The sequence below is a fragment of the Dendropsophus ebraccatus genome, chromosome 6 (assembly GCF_027789765.1).
Source record: "Dendropsophus ebraccatus isolate aDenEbr1 chromosome 6, aDenEbr1.pat, whole genome shotgun sequence".
Classification (NCBI taxonomy): Eukaryota; Metazoa; Chordata; class Amphibia; order Anura; family Hylidae; genus Dendropsophus; species Dendropsophus ebraccatus.
In genome coordinates this window covers 63875927-63895035 of record NC_091459.1, presented here as the reverse complement: position 1 = coordinate 63895035, position 19109 = coordinate 63875927, and positions in this window count along the sequence as shown.

Sequence of the window (19109 nt, the reverse complement as noted above, 5' to 3'; positions counted from 1 at the left end):
TCAGCAAAACACCCCCACACCATCACACCTCCTCCTCCATGCTTCACAGTGGGAACCAGGCATGTAGAGTCCATCCGTTCACCTTTTCTGCGTCGCACAAAGACACAGTGGTTGGAACCAAAGATCTCAAATTTTGACTCATCAGACCGAAGCACAGATTTCCACTGGTCTAATGTCCATTCCGTGTTTTCTTTAGCCCAAACAAGTGTCTTCTGCTTGTTGCCTGTCCTTAGCAGTGGTTTCCTTGCAGCTATTTTACCATGAAGTCTCCTCATACTAGTTGTGGTAGAGATGTGTCTGCTGTTAGAACTCTGTGTGGCATTGACCTGGTTTCTAATCTGAGCTGCTGTTAACCTGCAATTTCTGAGGCTGATGACTTGGATGAACCTCTCCTCCACAGCAAAGCTGACTCTTGGTCTTCCTTTCCTGGGGCGGTCCTCATGTCAGCTAGTTTCTTTTGTAGCACTTGATGGTTTTTACAACTGCACTTGGGGACACTTTCAAAGTTTTCCCAATTTTTCGGACTGACTGACCTTAATTTCTTAAAGTAATGATGGCCACTCATTTTTCTTTACTTAGCTGCTTTTTTCATGTCATAATACAAATTCTAACAGTCTATTCAGTAAGACTATCAGCCGTGTATCCACCTGACTTCTGCACAACACAACTAATGGTTCCAACCCCATTTAAAAGGCAAGAAGTCCCACTTATTAAACCTGACAGGGCATACCTGTGAAGTGAAAACCATTTCCGGTGACTACCTCATGAAGCTCATCAAGAGAATGCCAAGATTGTGCAAAGCAGGAATCAAAGCGAAAGATGGCTACTTTGAAGAACCAAGAATATAAGACATATTTTCAGTTGTTTCACACTTTTTTGTTAAGTATATAATTCCACATGTGTTAATTCATAGTTTTGATGCCTTCAGTGTGAATCTACAATTTTCATAGTCATGAAAATACAGAAAACTCTTTGAATTAGAAGGTGTGTCCAAACTTTTGGTCTGTACTGTATATATATATATATATATATATATATATATATATATATATATACACACACACAAGCCCCCTGTGTCCCTATCCTAATACTGTACTAGCTAGAAAGTTCTCTCATTTTAACCCACTGCTACCTGATCAACTCTACCGCTGATCAGTCTCTGTTCTGGCTCTAATCTGGTGCCCGTCTGTGTCACCGCTGCTTCCCTCTGACCCCTGAATTAACCCCATCACTGACAGCTGCTCCAGGCTATCGACACTAGTACCAGCAGGTACAAGCACCAGCAAGTTTGCAGGGGAGTTGTATGTGGAGGGAGAGATAAGTGATTAACCCCTTCTTTATTGATACAGTGTTCTTTATTGATACAGCATCTTACTTTCCTTATTTGGGTTGTGGAACCAATTATCTGAATTTCAATAATTTCCTATGGGAAAATTTGCTTGCAATCCATGGTTTCATATAAATGCCTGTGTGAGGTGTTTGTTCTGTGAGCTAATGCATCTAATACCAGTGTTTAGCTGTATGTATTTCCTGAAAAGTATTCTGCAATAAACTTAGAAACCATACACAAGCAACCAGTAATAGTATACAATATTTGCATCAGCTAGTGAAAAAGTCCACAGACCACAGTCCACACTGTCCATAAAGAATGGCACATGGGTTTGTATAGTTGTAAAAACATAACAAGCTCACTTCCAGCCCTGCCTTATTCCGGTCCAGCTGCGTAACCACGGCAATTCCATCTAGTATTCCAGCCAGCTCCACACCCATCACAATGCTGCTCTGTTTGATGTCTGAAATAAGATCAAACTCCAGGGCTTTACACATCCTGCTTCCTACACATGCAAAATCATTTTATTAGCAGCCAGGAGAGTTCATCTAAACAGCTCTCATTAATGTTGCTGATAGGAGGAAGTTTGTCATTTTTAGCTTCATATGGTCAGTCTGCAGACAGCTCCACTAGGGCACCTAACCAAAAGACATTTCAATTTACAGGGCTGAAAACATCAGCTGATCTGGTAATATTTTCTCTTTGCAGTTTTGCATAGTTGACGCAACATGTAAAATAAACATATATACATATATGAATCTAACCAGAGGACCACTGAATCGCAATAACAATTTTTCTTACAAATTTTTAAAGGATTTTTCTAATAATTTTTTCGTCTTAATGCTGATCGTTATAAAAACCAAATTGTTGCTTCAAAATCTTTAAACGATCGATTGGGCGAATAATCGCTTCATGTAAACGCAGCATTAGGTGAGACTATTATCGCACCTTATTAGTAATGTAATAGGTGCACAAGTCAACCTGCAATGGTAAGCTTGGATTGTCCAGCCACCTATGGTAAAAGTCTGATGAGTGCTATGAGAATGTTCAAAGACTTTCTTCATCGTAGATGCTTGAATCTTGTAGAAGCTTGAATCTGTACAGATTTCTCCATTTGCATGCACATTTCTTTTTCAGTATGGCAAAAGTGTTATGCAGTTGCTGAGTTGATTTTAGGGCTGTATTAGAAGCACCTATTACACCTATACACCTATTACACCAAACAGTGTACAGCAGACCACTGATATCATTATCGTTTTTATTGGTCGTGATCAATCAAAATTGTGCATGAAGGCTAATCATTGCCTTTTAACATGACCTATTACACCAATGGTAATGGTAACACAATACAATATATAGAAATTACTGGTTGAATTCCAGACAAAAAGCAAACGGCAACATAGGAATGAGGTATTTTTATAATGTTGTCTATACCCAAGAACATACAGTATATTACTGTAGATTTTTACTTAGCTTTATTGCATCTAAAAAGAATTTCCCATTGCTTTTTATGCATTGTTTGTGTGATATATCTCATATATATGTATATGTCATATATATGACAACTAACGCAACATCTGATGACTTGAGAAAAAAAAGCCTATTACATTTAAACATGTGAACCATCCAAACCCTACAATAATCATATTATCATTCAGTAATAAACATTAAAAAGGTAAACAACATTGTAAATTAAACTAAAAAAAAGAAAAGATAATTCAGAGCATAAAGATCTGTTGTAGAACCTCTTTAACTAAAGCATATTATAATCATGTCCCAATAACAAAATGCAAGCGCAAACTAAAAGTAACTCTGCAAAATGAACATTACTACTTTATCTCAAGGGCTGTATTGTAAGATTTACACCAAATCCTACATTATGTCTAACCCTTCAATTATGATTTGATTGATTATGGTGGCCCAAGGGATATGCTCCGCTAGAGAGTGTCCAGAGCAAAGGCTAAGGGTCATATAACCTTCTCCCCTCTAAAGACATTAATGATGATATCACTGGCAGGCATGCCTTTCGAAGCATCAACCCAGGCTGTAGCAATACATAGTCTGTAAGAATCTCTCTAGATCTTTTGCATTGATGAAATTTTTATTCCAAAACATACATAGTAATATGATATCTGTGTTCTTTAGAATTGATAATATAATTTTTATATTGAAACTAACAGATGAAAAAATACAAGCCCCTATTGACATTCATATTTTATGTGTGCTGTCCGACTCATAATAAAGTTTTGTTTGTATGTTTGTTCTTGCTGGATCCTGTAATAATCTGGCTTTAAAAACATGAAAGAAAACTTCATATAAAGAGAAAAACTTTATAAAGCCATATCAGTAAATACTAATTTTGCTCATAAAAATAACCCCTTCTAGTGCAGCTTCAGTTCAATCTGAGGATACATAACCTTTTCCTAATCCTACTTCTGATGTCCATTTCCTGAAGCTGTAGATAAAAGGATACTCACGTTCCCTAACATGCCACTATAATTGCTCATGGCTGCTCCAGGGCCTCAACTGTTTGAAGTTATAGGGCGCTCTAGGGAAGGAACCTGCACTTTTTTCACTGACCACCCCGGCCTGAATTTTACTGGAGGTACTAAAACCTCTCCTAGGTCTTATAAACAGCTATATACATTTACTTTTTTAGACTTGTAGAAATGTATAGTATATGTACTGTATAATACAATACATTCTTCAAACCCTTTAACTTTGCTAAGATTGCTAAAAAAAATTAAAAAAAAGGGCCAGATGCAATAGACGCCTTTTTCATCTGCACTTATTTTAAATTTCCCCGGATTTACATCGCTGGATTTATCGAGAGAATTAAAAAAAAAAATTAAGGGCCAGATGCAATAGAGATACCTGGACTTCAATGATAAAGAGGATATCCTCAGAGCCTTCAGAGCCGAGGGGTGAAGGTGATTTGATTTGCTAACTACTCAGCTAATACCAAAAAGAAGCGCATAGCATTTAGTGCAGTCTGCTCTGTTCTGTATAAGCAAGTGATTAAATTCCTCCTCCAATACCCTGCCACTTTGAAGATCCTCTACAGCGATGGGAGTCTGCAGACTTATACGCCACCGGAGGAGGAAGCAAAATGCGCACTTCTTGAGTCAGCCTCAGACCCTTCCTGCTTCAGGAGCCATCAGGACTTTAATAGGATGAAAAAACTGTAGGTCGGTTCGCCATCGGCAGACAGGAAAGTGGGGGTAATAATGCTGCTCCATATAAACCTTACATATTCTGCTGTACAATCTGATTGTAATAAAGAGGAATTACTTCATCACCATCTGACTTAGAATAGAATCCCCTAGTGGCACGCTGAGCTTAGACAATGTTTATGCCCTAAATGGAAACAATAGCTCTTTCTTTTCTTCTCTGAAAGTGTCACAATTTGCTGATGCAATTTTTTTTAAAGTAGTGGAGGGTGACTTTAACTCCATGCTACACCCCTTAGAAGATAGGTCTGGCGGCCCTACCACCTCGGGCACATGCTAATGTCCAGCTAGGGATAGAGTGCTGCCACCCCTTGTGCAGAGTGCCAGGTTGATCAAAACCTAGAGATCGTACAATATTGTAGAACGATCTTAACCTTTTTATTCTGCACCACAAGCTACTTGGTCCCAAATAGACTACCTTTTTGTCTCCCAGACCCTATATCAAAAACTTACACACACCTCTATAGAGCAACGAGTCTCTGACCATGCTCCGATCACCATAGCCCTTTCTGAATCTTTCCCCAAGGGAAGAGAGAGATTCTTTGGCGCTTCCCTTCGGCTTTAAGCTCTGATGGCAACTTTGTATCTCTCCTTAAGCGTTGGTGGCTTAGTTACATGACTGACAATATTGAACATAGGGATAACATTACCTTTTTTTGGGATACGGCAAAGGCCATGCTGAGAGGCAACATAATAGCCTATGCAGTTGCAAGCTAAAAGAAAAGAAAGCTGTAGAACAGTATACGAAGGCCAGTGATAACTTACGCCAGTGTTACACAGCTTTCTTGCAGATCCCTAACCCTACGCAAGGGTCCATGCCAAACACCAATTTGATGACTGGGCAGCGCAGAAAGAGCACCTGTACTCATCAGAACTGGAAGCCACCCTTCACAGGCTCAGCAATAAGTTGGGTAAGTGCAGCAAGCGGGAGTCAGGGTAGCTCTGGCGATGTTGTGGCAGCTAGGTGGGTGAGGGTCACTTGGGCACTTGTCACAGTAGCCTGTAGTAGCGTTGTTACCCACCCCTGGTAAGACGGGCACTGCTTCCGTGCATAACTCCTGTGGATCAAGCTCGAGATTTGGGGGTTATGTTAAAATTAATGCCTGGAGCTATTACCTACCAATCCTGCAGTGAGAATTCCACAGTATGCAAATGAAATTAATTTATGTTTTAAGCCGTTCAAAACCATGAACCATGAACCGTGATTTAGACAATGTTTCTACATGTAGAGAGATGCATGTGGCTGAAACCACTCTCCCCCATGCCCCCCAAGAAGGGGCGTCTTCAGGTGGTTTAGTGCCTAGGGCAGCAGCAGCTGTTAAAACTGCCCTGCATCACCCCAGTATGTATTCCATACTAGGCGATGATGTAGCAGAGCTGACGTGCACATGTAGCAGAGAATACCTGCCTGGAGCATTCCTAATGATGAAGAGGGTGGGGAGGAGGGGCGGAGAAGCGATGCCAACCTAATGCATACACACTCTAGGCCACACCAGTTTGACACTGGGCTGCAAGTTTAAAAGTTGTTTTTAAGACAATAACTGCATCACCTGCCGAACGGACCCCAGGACAGATCTTGGATTAAAAGCAGCTATCTGAAGGTACAAGTGGTTTAGGGGGGTAAGATTGTGGGTACAGAGTCTCTTTAAATTAGGTATAGTGCCATGGGATGTAGCAAAGACTGCAGATAGGCTATTGTGTGTGTGGGGGAAGGAGCACTGTACCATAAGGGCTAGATTGGTTGAGTGCGGAAGTTTGTTAACTTTCTAGTAGGTAATACCATCTGCATCCACCATCTTTGGAGCTCATTTGAGAGTTTTGGTAGCGACTATACTCTTAGAAACCTTTAGTGAAGCAGAAATGATTTTGTCCCCCATCCTATCTTTTGGCACTACAGGCAGCTTTTTTCCTCTTCATGGCTTGTTTTTTGCTCTGATATGTATTGTTAGCTGGAAGAACTTATACAGACAGGGTGTATGTTTCCAAATCCTGTCCAGTCAACTGAATTTACCACAGGTGACTCCAATTAAGGTGTAGTGTTGTCTGTTCCCAACTTCCTCTTGAGCTGTGCAATGCTGATAAAGTTCCCCTGTGAAACTGATGGGAGATTGAGATAAGTATGATGGGAGAGTGGGGAAACAATGTGAATTTTTTTTTTTTGCAGAAATCAATAGTCCAGGCGATTTTAAGAAACTTTGTAATTGGGTTTATTAGCCAAAAAATTATTTTTTACCATGAAAAAGCAGTTTGAAGCTCCCCTGTCTTCATTGTTCTCCTATAGAGAGAGGGAAATAAAACACCAAAACATGATAACAAAGAGTTAATCTACAGCAACATCACCCTCTATCTTCTCTGACAGTCAGCAATGACCTCTTTGACCTCTGAATACAGTGTCACCCACCTCCATATTGTGTAATCCATTGTTCTCAGCTTTCTGCTGCCGGCTAACTCCCTTCTCCCTCCTCCCTCCTCCCCTCTCTATAGAATAGACAGGGTTGTGGCTGATGCAACAAGTCACAATTTCCTGATTTTTTGCAATGGATGACAGAAAGGAGAGGAGAAGTCTTTTTAAATAGATAATGGCATATTTGGCTAATAAACCCAAATACAAAGTTTCTTAAAATCGCCTGGACTATTGATTTTTGCAAAAAAATAAAATAAAAATTCACGACAGTGACTCTTTAAACATATTCATAGATTTTATTATTCCCAGAGGGTTATTTTGTATGGGTTGCTGTCTGACCTTTAGCTGTTGTAGATGTGGGATATCAGAGGTAACATTTTTACATGAGATGTGTGAAAGTTCTGGAATGAGCTAGATGATGAAATCATGTAGAACTGGTATAGAGATTCCTACTTCTCCTCAAGCAATTATGTTAGGGGAAATACTGTATCTAGGATAGGTAAAAAAAAAAAACCTGGTTTCAAGCCTATTATTCTACAGAAGATTGATAGTTTTTGTATAGTTCTCTTCTCAATTCCCTGTAATAAAAGAATGGAAGAATATTTTTTATCTGACGCTGTTCATTTTATAATATACAAATTGAATAAAGGGGAAAAAAATAAGTTGTCAGCTGCAAGAGTCATAGAGATGTTCCCATGCTACTCAAGTGCTGAGGCCTGTAACAACTCCTCACTACCCCTCTCATGCCAGTCCCTGTTTGATTGACATTCAATTTTATGACAGCTTAAAACAACCCAATCAGGTGATGAGGCCCTATAAGGCAATATTGACTTGTTTGGATGAAAATCAGCCAGACAGCATTGAGTTTTAGAAAGAAATTGCCCACCTGCATTTCCATGTTGGTTTGTTGTCCCCTCTCATCTGTTGCTTTGTCAGCTTTTTCTCTGTTGGCTTGCTGCTGCAGTCCTCTTCTTCTGAGACTCAGCCATGTCAGATGAAGTCATGTAGGAGCATTACACAAGTACTAAGCCTGATTGTCGTGAAACTGTGTCTGCAGATTTTGTAGATGACACATTTCCTTTAATTCTTTTGGACTGACCACATGTCCTCTTTAAAGACTATTCCAATTGTCTGCTGTTTGTCTGTCCAGTGGCTCTTGGTATTGGCCTAACTTGTCTTTTGACCATGTCCCTTTTTCTGCTGCCCATCTTGCCCTATACTAAAAGTAATCCACTTACCCTATCACTTTATACTGTTTTGCAAGAACTTCACGAGCCTGCATGAAAACCATTTCCATCTTCTGACTTCATACCAAAAATTTGTGTCTTCTTTCTATCCAAATACCAGCTGTTATGAGTAGAAACTCATGAAGAATGGACACATTGGGGGTGAGATAAACCCTTTGATACATCTCTCCCATTGTATTTACTTACAGTATATTAATAAACAGTTTGGGGGAATCTGACTAGCTGAGAAATTGTAGCTTCCACTTGAAGCCATACGGGTCAGTTGCATCATATTGCTTTATGTATGCCATATATTTATACTGGTTGTATATTTAAATGTGAACAAAAACTGGTAAATCCCACACTGCAATACAAAGCCGCCCGGCTGCTTACACTGCCTGTCTATAATGTATGCACTTTTCACCTTACTGTGTGCTTCAAATAAACTGTTGAAAGTGAAGCTTGTCTATTAGAACTCATTGGCCTGTGTTTATTCCATTCATAGGAATTGAAATGATGCTCTTTTAACTAGCCGATAAACAAACCAAAACACAACTGTGCCTCATTTACATCTCAACAGAAGACCTAATAGACCTGGTTAGTCTTCACCTAACGTGCACATCTTCTGTCATCTCTCTATGAGAGATATAAAACACTTCTTAGGGGAAGCAGCTCTATTTACATGGCTGCCCAGCTGCTCATTAGCTAAATGGAATGAATTCCTTTTTTACTGCACCCATTTCTAAGTATAATAATGTCCCTTTGTGTCTCTTAACTACTCCCAAACTATCCTTTAATTGCTGTAGTTACTGAGTTAATACAAATTTATTGCCTTGTAGAGCCAGTGAAGATCTCCTGTAGCTTTATGTGGGCTATTTTGTTGAGCCTGTTATCAAATCATTAACATGGCGTTCATTGTCATAGACCGACTATTTATCTTGTCCTACATTTTCAATCTACAGATGGCTTTGTACTGTATGTTCTTGTAAAATGCTGTAAAAGCCTAAAAGATCATAGAAAGAAATGCCTTGCATAGAAGAACCAATGGTTTTATTGGGTGAGAAGGTGGAGAGACAATGCCTGATAGAAAATATGCACAAGAAGAAAGATACATTACACTTGACTTGGTTTGCGGGAACAGTGGTTAATGACAAGTATCCTGCCTTTCATCTTGTAAAAAAGAACAATTAATGTACATTTTCTGAATAATCTTTTATAGTAGTCTGTATTGAAAGTTACCAGTTTCATGGTCTGCATAAAAAAGTTAAAAAAGTTCTATTTTTCTTTTACCATTTTGGGATGGTTTCTATGAAAATAGTGTTAATGGTGATGGATGCCGCTAACTTTTATCCCAGAAAACTTATAAATGGACAAGGCTGTTATCTAGGGTGTTTGATGACAAACAAATCTACAAACTTATGACCGATAAATACGTCATAATGCTGCTGCTCAACAATAGTGTATGAGCCTTTAGCTCTCAAATAACTCAGCACATAGAGAACCTACTATGCCTCATGAAGAACCCACAGGTAACTGGGAGGCTAAATTAAATTTTCCAAGGGCCCGTTCACACTACGGAATCAGTGGGGAGATTCCATGTGTAACCCCCCTGCGCGTAATCCTGCCTTCTATCAGTTTGAATGGGAGGGCTTGTACGCCTCCGCTCTCCACGCCTCTCTACTCAAAAAATTGACATGTCAATTCGTCGACAATTCCGCAGTGTGAATGGGGCCTAAAAGTAATAATCTGCTTTAAAGCTGACAGTGGACAGTGGCAATGCTACCATAGAGCAAGGCGAAGCAGCTGCTTTGTGTGCCCGGGTGGAGATGGTGGCACGGTACACAAAAGGGAGATGCTGACATCAGACACGAAGGGGAGACAGTGGCATGGTAGCGTCTCACAACACATTGCATGGCAGAGAGGGTCTCTATTGTGACCCGAGGCCTCCATACAGTTTTTTTTGCTATGGGGCCCCATAAATCCTAGTTACGCCCCTGACAGTGGGCTCCCTTATCTTCTGGGTCCCTGTAAAAAGGCTGAGGTTGCACATATGGTATGTCCTTCCCTGACCCAGAATAACTGCACAAGTGATATTCCTCTCTAAAGATGAGTGAACCTGCTAAAACTTGGGGTTCACACTAGCCCCAGCAATCAGCATTTTGAACCCCTCGAACTGTCTGGAGAAGGTGGATGCAGCCTAAGGACTTTCTGGAAAACATCAATACAGCTTATGGGCCTGTAATAGCAAATAAGCCAGATCTCTGGGTCACCAATAACAGCTAAACTACATTTATTATATGGCTCCACTTTAGGGTGCGTTCACACGTATAGGATCCACAGCGGATTTGACACTGCGAGTTTGCAGCTAAATCCGCTGCGGATACATGTAGTGTGAAGGTATATGTGGTTATATATCCGCAGCGGAATTTTCATTCCACTGTGGATATGTAACCTGGCCCCTTTAACCCCCCACTGCCCGCAGCCCCCGGCCCCAGGCCTGGAGCATACATTACGTGCTTGGCACCGTGGCTGTGTGTGAGTGGAGCCGAGAGCCTCACACAGCCGCGGCGGCAAGCAGGTAATGTATGCTCCGGGTGTGGGGCTGCGAGCGGCGGGGGGTTAAAGGGGCCGGGTTACATATCCGCAGTGGAATGAAAATTCTGATGTGGATATGAAACTGCATAGACCTTTACACTACATGGATCCGCAGTGGATTTTGCTGCAAACTCGCTGCGTGAAATCTTCTGCGGATTCTGTACGTGTGAACACACCCTTAAGGTACCATCACATTAGAGAACAGACTAATAAAGGACACCACTATCTTCTCAGGAAACAAGCATACAAATTATAATAAGACAAGGTATTTGTAAATGCTGACAGCAAACCTCATCCTTCTTTGGCCTGACATTTGCTGGAACAGACAAAGATGTCTAAAGATGCTGCATGTTGTTTCAATAAATGATAGAAAATACTAGACAAACATCACATAGGATCCTTTGTTCATACATTTGCAATGCAAATTGGAAGCTTGTTAGTGGATTTGCTGGAGATGCAAATACATGTAATTGCCCGGCTTCCATTCAACATTCACACACTCCTCTATTTTAGTGATAACATCTGTCACAGTGGACAATAAATGAAGCCACAAGAAATGAGTGTTTATGGAGCTCCTTGGAAATGCCGTATTGGTGAGATGTACTAATTCACTGCTGGCAGAATGCGTTTGTTAGGCGATGGAGAGGAATGCCATTTTCTTAGTAATGTCTGTTGAACACACTTAGTAAGTTGCTCTGAAAGGCGCAAGGATACTACATATTTACATTTTAACAGACGTGCTTTCTTTTATATACCAGCAAAAGCAATGTATATGCAAGATGTTTCCTGTAAGTAAGAAAAGGATGTAGAGGCATAATGAATGGAGAGACTTGTCTTAATTTTGCCATCTGCACAGGCAGTCACAGACCTCTGGGCAATTGGTATTTTTCAACTGAAATCTACAAATTCTCCATCTATAACAGCGAGGGTTTTGACAATCCACAGGTGTCTAATAGTTGCTAGTTCTTCTGGGGAAGTAAATTTACATGCCAACCTAATTTCATAACCTTCACAGTAAATTGACTGGATATTAGCCAATGCTTTTTGAACCTGCATCGGACATCACTTGTTTACTTTTATCGTAACATCTTCTCTATATTTCCATTGCACACAAAGTATAGGTTAAAGCATCTGCACCAGGAAGATTAATCTATTATTCGAGCTTCAGGTTGCTTCTTTTGAACCACAGACGAGCAGCGTTGGTGTGACAAGCCAGCCTTGCTCATGGCTAAGTCCTTTGATCTTAGTACCTTGCAGAGAAGGAGTGATATTGAGGCCGAATTTGAACCCCTGCACCTGTTGCTTTGAGCTTTACCACATCAGTGATGAAAGGGCTTGAAAGGGCCGAGTTAACTGAGCTGAGTATGTATGATCACACTCCTCTTTATTTGTTAAAGGGTAAGCCATCATGGTGGGAAATACAATTTATAAGAAACCACTAAACTATTTCACAGACAAAAATCTTACAATGCAACTGCTGTGGATCATATTGATCTGCAATTAAGTATTGCATCCATGTATTAGACTAGACTTATATACCGTTTACATTTGGTTGTCATACATCGAGATTCAGTCGCTGAACTATATTTAAGTGCAGTTGTTTTTCCATATGTTTGTTTGTTTTTTTATAAGAGAGTATATTGTAGATACACACAGATCAGCCATAACATTGAAATAGGTGACGTGAATAATATTAATTATCTTGACAATGGCACCTGTCCATGGGTGGGCTATATTAGCAGCAAGTGAACAGCCACTTCTTGAACTTGTGTTGACATCTCAGAGACATTAGCCAGGATCAAAGTTTGATGGCTAGGTGATGGGGACAGAGCATAACCAAATGGCAGTTACTATTTGGTGTCCCCAATAGTAAGTGGATTCTACTTTTCTAAAGTGGTCCAAAAAAGGACAACTAGTGGACTCCTGACAGGGTCACGGACGCCTAAAGCTTAATGTTGTGTATTGGGAGAGAAGGCCATCTATACGGCCAATAGAATTTTTGTTGTAGCTGAAATCTCTGAAATTATTATGTGGTGACCCCCGTAGAGGTACGGCCAGACACTTGCCAGATGGTAAAGCGTGACGCCAGCTCTATGGTGGTTGGCTGAGATGTAGCTGGGCCCAATGATGTTATGTCGTGATGCCAGTGCCGGTTAGGCACACAGGTATGGTGGCACACCTGCTTTTATTTTAAAGGGCCGGTTACACCTTGTTCCCCTGTGGACAGTGACCTTCCGGGTTGCTGCATGGTCCCTTGGGCTATTGTCACGGTGGTCCGGAGTGGAATAGTGACCCACCCGGACTATTGGCACTGCCATCCACAGAAAGGGGAGATGACCCAAGGAGTGTGTGTGTCCTGTGTTAGTGCTTGACGAGAAATCACAGAGTTTCATCATAAATAAAATCTGTTTTACTCTGAAGATACTTGAATGCAGCAGATCACACAGCTTTGCATTGACATGGGACTTTCTACTTAATAAGACACTGTAGTGAGAATATAGAGGGTAGTACAGTCGTGCCGACTGGGTTTCATGCTGAGACGTATAAAGAAGAATCAGAAAAGCAGAGAGGAGGATGTTGTGAGAGTGCCAACCCAAGTAGTACTGTGCTCTGCTGGGATGTCGGAGATAGAAATAAAGGAATACTTGAAAGAGAGAGAATACTTGTGCCCGTGTTTTGACTCTTTGGTCTTTGCACCACCTATTGCCCTACCAGTATCGGGGGACCCGTCCTGGTGGGTCACATAGGCCCCAGACCTTGTTACCTGGGATGAGTGGAATGCTGAGGGTTCCCTGCTTACACCCAAACTGCGAGATAGAGTTCATATTCTTCTAGCAACTTTGCTCTATATGGATCAGTTCCTTACTTTTCTTTGTGGATACTGTTCTGAACTGTGACTCACCTTGTCCACGGCGTGGGTTGAGATGATCTCTGACTTGTCCTCTCTAGTGAAGGATTTAACACTGCATAGTGTCGAGTGGAGTTACTTGAGAGGAAGAGGTGAGCTAAATGTGCCTATGTCTGATTCTAGACTGCACACTCAGATTGGGGACCTGGCAGAGGGCCTGGGCCCAACTGGACCGCTGTAGAGAGCGTTCTGGCTTGTGTCCTTCCTCTACAAAGTCCAACTAAAAAGACCTCTACACTTCCTCTACCCATGTGACTTCCTATCTACAGCCCCTGTAAGGTGTGCTGTGAATGGGTGAAGAGTACATATAGGAGAAGTAAAGTGAGAAATCATAGAATAGAAGAAAGTACTCTTATTGGTCTACAGATCCATGTGACATGTAAACAAACAATAACCCTTTCAATCCTACAGCTGTGCAACAACTAACTACACATACTTACAATAGCAACATCTTGTGGCAAAACTTTAACACTTTAACTACATCACCACTTACACACAAAAAGTACAGGCCTTTACGAAGGGTGTAACTAATAGCAACACCCGTGGTTGGACACCCCAGTTGCTGCTGGCTATGATAGGTGACATGACAAATAATGCATAACAGCTTGGTGCATTTGGGTGTGCATAGCATTACACTAGTCAGAGTGTCCATGCTGACCACTTTTGATCAATTAGGGTGTCTTCACACACAACGTATCCGCAGCCGATTTCTCCCGGCATCTCCCGGTGGTCAGCCAATCAGTGCGCTGCCCTGCCACAGTGCACTGATTGGCTGACCGCTGGGAGGCTCCGGGGCCACGGAGGTTAACAGTGCTGAATTTAACATACCTGCAGCAAGCTGACAATCCAGCTGCGAGTATGAAATGCATGGGCAAGTATCCACAGCGCATTTAGCTGTGAATTGGCAGCGAGAAATCCGCTGCGGATAGGTTGTGTATAAAAGAACATTTAAAGGGCATACAAATATTACAAATGAACCACTGAGCAATGGAAGAAGGTAGCCTGATCCGAATGATGAGAAAATGGCAATCCAGTCACTAAAATTTGTGTTTTGTGGTTTTGCCTCTATTCTGGACAGCTTCTCCTTCCTCCTGACATAGACAGAGGTGCTGTGTCAGACTAGAAAGAACTACACAACTTCTTCCAGGGCATAGAGCAGCTAAAAAGTACTTGAATTTTTTATTTTACAAATTAATATCTAAATCTGTATGACTTTCTGTCGCCAGCTGACATAAATATTTCTTTTTCTCTGGAATACTCTAACATCTACTATGAACTATGTGTATTGGTTTATTTAAATAATACCAGAAGTTGTTAGAACTAGCAATCTTCTCCCCCACTCTCCTAGTTGATATTTGCTTAACATACAGATTTAAAGAATATCTTCTCAAATTCCAAATAGAAGATTTTGTTTGGGGACTGTTTTGTTACAACATATTATAACAATTGCTCCAACTCTATTACTATGTGCATCTTAGGATTTAGAAGCAAATTCTTTATCGCATTACTCCAAAAATCAGGCCAAAGAGCTGGACATCCGAATCTGTTTGCAGAGTGTGCAGCTGTGTCAATTTGCAAGAGACAAAGCCAGCCTCCACTTGCTGAGAACAATAGTTTTCAGGTAGGTCAAGGCAGTGATACATGGCTTTAAGTACTTTTACAAACTTTAACTCATTGCAGACTCACACATAACAATAGGAGAAACAAGGCAAAAAATGTATGATATGTACAACAGCATTGTTATCCAGTATTTCTGTAACAAAAGATAATTAGGTTTTACCATAGCAACAAATGGTGGGAAACCAATATATATCACAGGCAGCTGTTATGCGTGTATAGTAAAAAGTTACTAAATAGATTAAATTGATGAAAAGCAGAACTGTATGGCTATGTTCTCACACTGTAAAATAAAGGTAAAATACACCCATAATTTTGAGGTACTAATGAGGTAATAATGTACTCAATTGAAGTTAATGGGAAATTGGCTGGCAGTGTACACATCGTATAGACTAACCACTGTAATCTAATAGAGGCGTATAGGCTTAAGAAGTTGGATGCAGCCCTAGGGAGTTGTGTAGCCCTAATTGTAATGCAACAGTAGAACACAAGTGGACAGCAATTCAGATCTTTTTTGATGAACAGTTTCATAACATATCACATAAGTTGGCACATTTTCATAACTTGGTACAGATACAACTGTAACTATTATTTAAACTTGAACAGTTTAATACGATGCAAGAGTGTTGGTTCTAGGCTAGAATAGGAATCACAAAAATAGGGCACCTGTTTGATTGTATATGATGTGTTAAGTAGAGAATATGGGTTAAAGGATAGTGAATATTTCAGATATTTACAAGTTCTTCATGCATATCAAACCACAAATCACAAAGAAATGTAAGGCCATGTTCACACAACAATTTGCAACAATGGACGTGATTTATACAAAACATACATTGTATCGTGATGAATGGAATCATAGTATACGCTCCGACTGGTATTCCAAACAGCCTCACAAAAAACGCACATGTGAGTTTTGTGCGACCGCTATTAACCTCTTAGGGACCAAGCCTATTTGGGCCTTAATGACCAGGCTCATTTTTCAAAATCTGACCTGTCTCGCTTTATGCGCTTATAGCTCAGTGATGCTTTAACCCTTAGGCGACGCCACCTTACCGCGTTCAGAGCGGGGCCGGGTGCCGCTAATAGCCCGGGACCGCAGGTATTAGCGGGCATGGTCCGATCGCTGTGCCCGCTAATACAGTAATCGGATGTAGCTGTCAAAGTTGACAGCTGCATCCGATTACCGAATGCAGCCGTTCCCTGGTGTCTAGTGGGGAGGATCGCTCCTCCGGGACGTTGTCCTGGAGGAGCGATCCACACATCTTACCCCTTCCAGGGTCAGTGCCGTAATGGCGCTGACCCCGGCTCGGCACTCGATTGCTATATCTATGCAGCACAGATCTCAATGAGAGATCAGTGCACTTATACTAGAAGGCCCCCAGGGGGGCTTCTAGTATAAGTGTAAAAGTTAAAATAAAAGTGTCATTAATAATAAAAAGCCCCCTCCCCTAATAAAAGTCAGAATCACCGCCCTTTTCCCATGTTATAAATAAAAATAAACAAATAAATAAATAAACATGTTTGCTATCGCCGCATGCGTAATCGTCCAAACTAATAATTATCACATTCATGATCTCACACGGTAAATAGCGTAAGCGCCCAAAAATCCCAAAGTGCAAAATTGCGCATTTTTGGTCGCATCAAATCCAGAAAAACTGTAATAAAAAGCAGTCACATATGCGCAATCAAGGTACCAATAGAAAGAACACATTATGGCGCAAAAAATAACACCTGACACAGCCCCATAGACTAAAGAATAAAAGCGTTATAAGCCTGGAATGGAGCGATTTTTAGGAACATATATTTGTTAACAATGGTTTGAATTTTTTACAGGCCATCAGATACAATGAAAGTTATACATGTTACATATCGTTGTAATTGTAATGACTTGAGTAACATATATAACAAGTCAGTTTTACCCCAGGGCGAACGGCGTAAAAACTAAAAAAAAAACAAATAAAAGAAATGTGTTTTTTTTTTTTTTCAATTTCACCACACTTTGAATTTTTTTCTGGTTTTTCAATGTACTTTATGCAAAAATTCAGCCTGTCATTGCAAAATACAATTAGTGGCGCAAAAAATAAGGGCTCATGTGGGTTTCTAGGTGAAAATACGGAAGTGCTATGGCCTTTTAAGCACAAGGAGGGAAAAACGAAAACGCAAAAATTGAAATTGGCAGGGTCCTCTTAGGGTTAACGTATGCTGAGATTGTTTTTTGTCACATATGGTACTTTATATTAGTGGCAAAATTTGGTCACTGTCTTGTGTGTTTTTTTGTGAAAAACATCAAAATATCATGAAAATTTTGAAAAAATTGCACTTTACAAACTTTTAAATTCTTTGCTTCTAAAAAAAAAAAGTCACATGACAAAAATTAGTTAGTAAGTCACATTATCAATATGTCCTCTTTATTCTGATTTCATTTCGTAAACATATTTCACTTTTTTAGGGTGTTACGGGGCTTAGAAATGTATCAGCAAGTTTCTAAAACTGATTTTTTTTTAGGGACCAGTTCTTTTTTTTAAGTTGATTTAGGAGGCTTGTATACTGGAAAACCCCATAAGTGACCCCATTTTGGAAACTAGACACCTTAAAGAATTAGTCAAGGGGTATAATGAGCATTTTGACCCTACAGGGGCTGGAGGAAACTATTCACAATTAGGCTGGAAAAAAATGGAAAATAGAAATGTTCCAATAATATATTTGTTAAGATTAAAGTATCTCATTTTCATAATAAACATGAGAGAAAATGCACCCCAAATATTGTAACGCAGGTTCTCCTGAGTACAACGGGACCCCATATGTGGGCATAAACCACTGTATGGGCACACAGCAGGGCTCAGAAGGGAAGGAGCGATTATTAGCATTTCCAGTTCAGATTTTGCTGAAGAAGTTTCTGAGCACCAGGTGCGTTTGCAGTGCCCCTGTAGTGTCAGTAGAATAGAACCCCCCCAAAAGTCACCCCATTTAGGAAAGTGCACCCGTCAAAGAATACATCTTGGGGTGTGGTGAACATTTTGACCCCACTGGTATTAGTGGAATGTATTCAAAAGAAAACAGTAAAAATGAAAAAATTGAATATTTCCAATAATATGTTTGTTTAGTTTAAAATTTCTCAATTTCACGAGGAACAGGGGAGAAAACTTACCCCAATATATATAACGCAGGTTCTCCTGAGTAGAACAGTATCCCATATGTGGGCATAAACCACTGTATGGGCACACAGCAGGGCTCAGAACGGAAGGAGTGCCTATTAGCTGTCAGGAACTCACCTTACCTGGCTCCAGCGGCGTCTCCTTTCAGCTCGGCTCCGGTGGTCGGCTCGGGAGAACGCCGTGGTCTCACGTGACTGTCAGCCGGCCGGCCGGCACGCAGCTGCTGTGTCTTGCACTCAGGCTGAGTGACAGGTCGCCCGGCCGCTCAGCCTGCAGTGCACCAGCTGCAGTGAGACTGGATTCAGGAGGCCGGACCAATCAGCCTTTGGTCCGGGCTCCTGGTCCAGTATAAAGTCTAAGCATTGCCAGTATGAAATCGCTGGCTATTAGGTAACCCCTGGTCCCAGCTCTCCCCTGTCTATTCCTGCGTTTCCTGTCCTAATACCTCCTGCTTGCTTACTCGTGTTCCTGACCTCCCGCCTGACCTGTGACTATTGTTTGTATGGCGATTTTGTACCACGTTGCCCGTGTGGTTTGACTCAGCTTGTTCACTACTCTCTATTGTGTTTTGTCCGTCTGTCGTGTTTTGTGTTCCACGTACTCAGAGCAGGGAACATCTTTGTGGTTGTCCGCGACCGCCT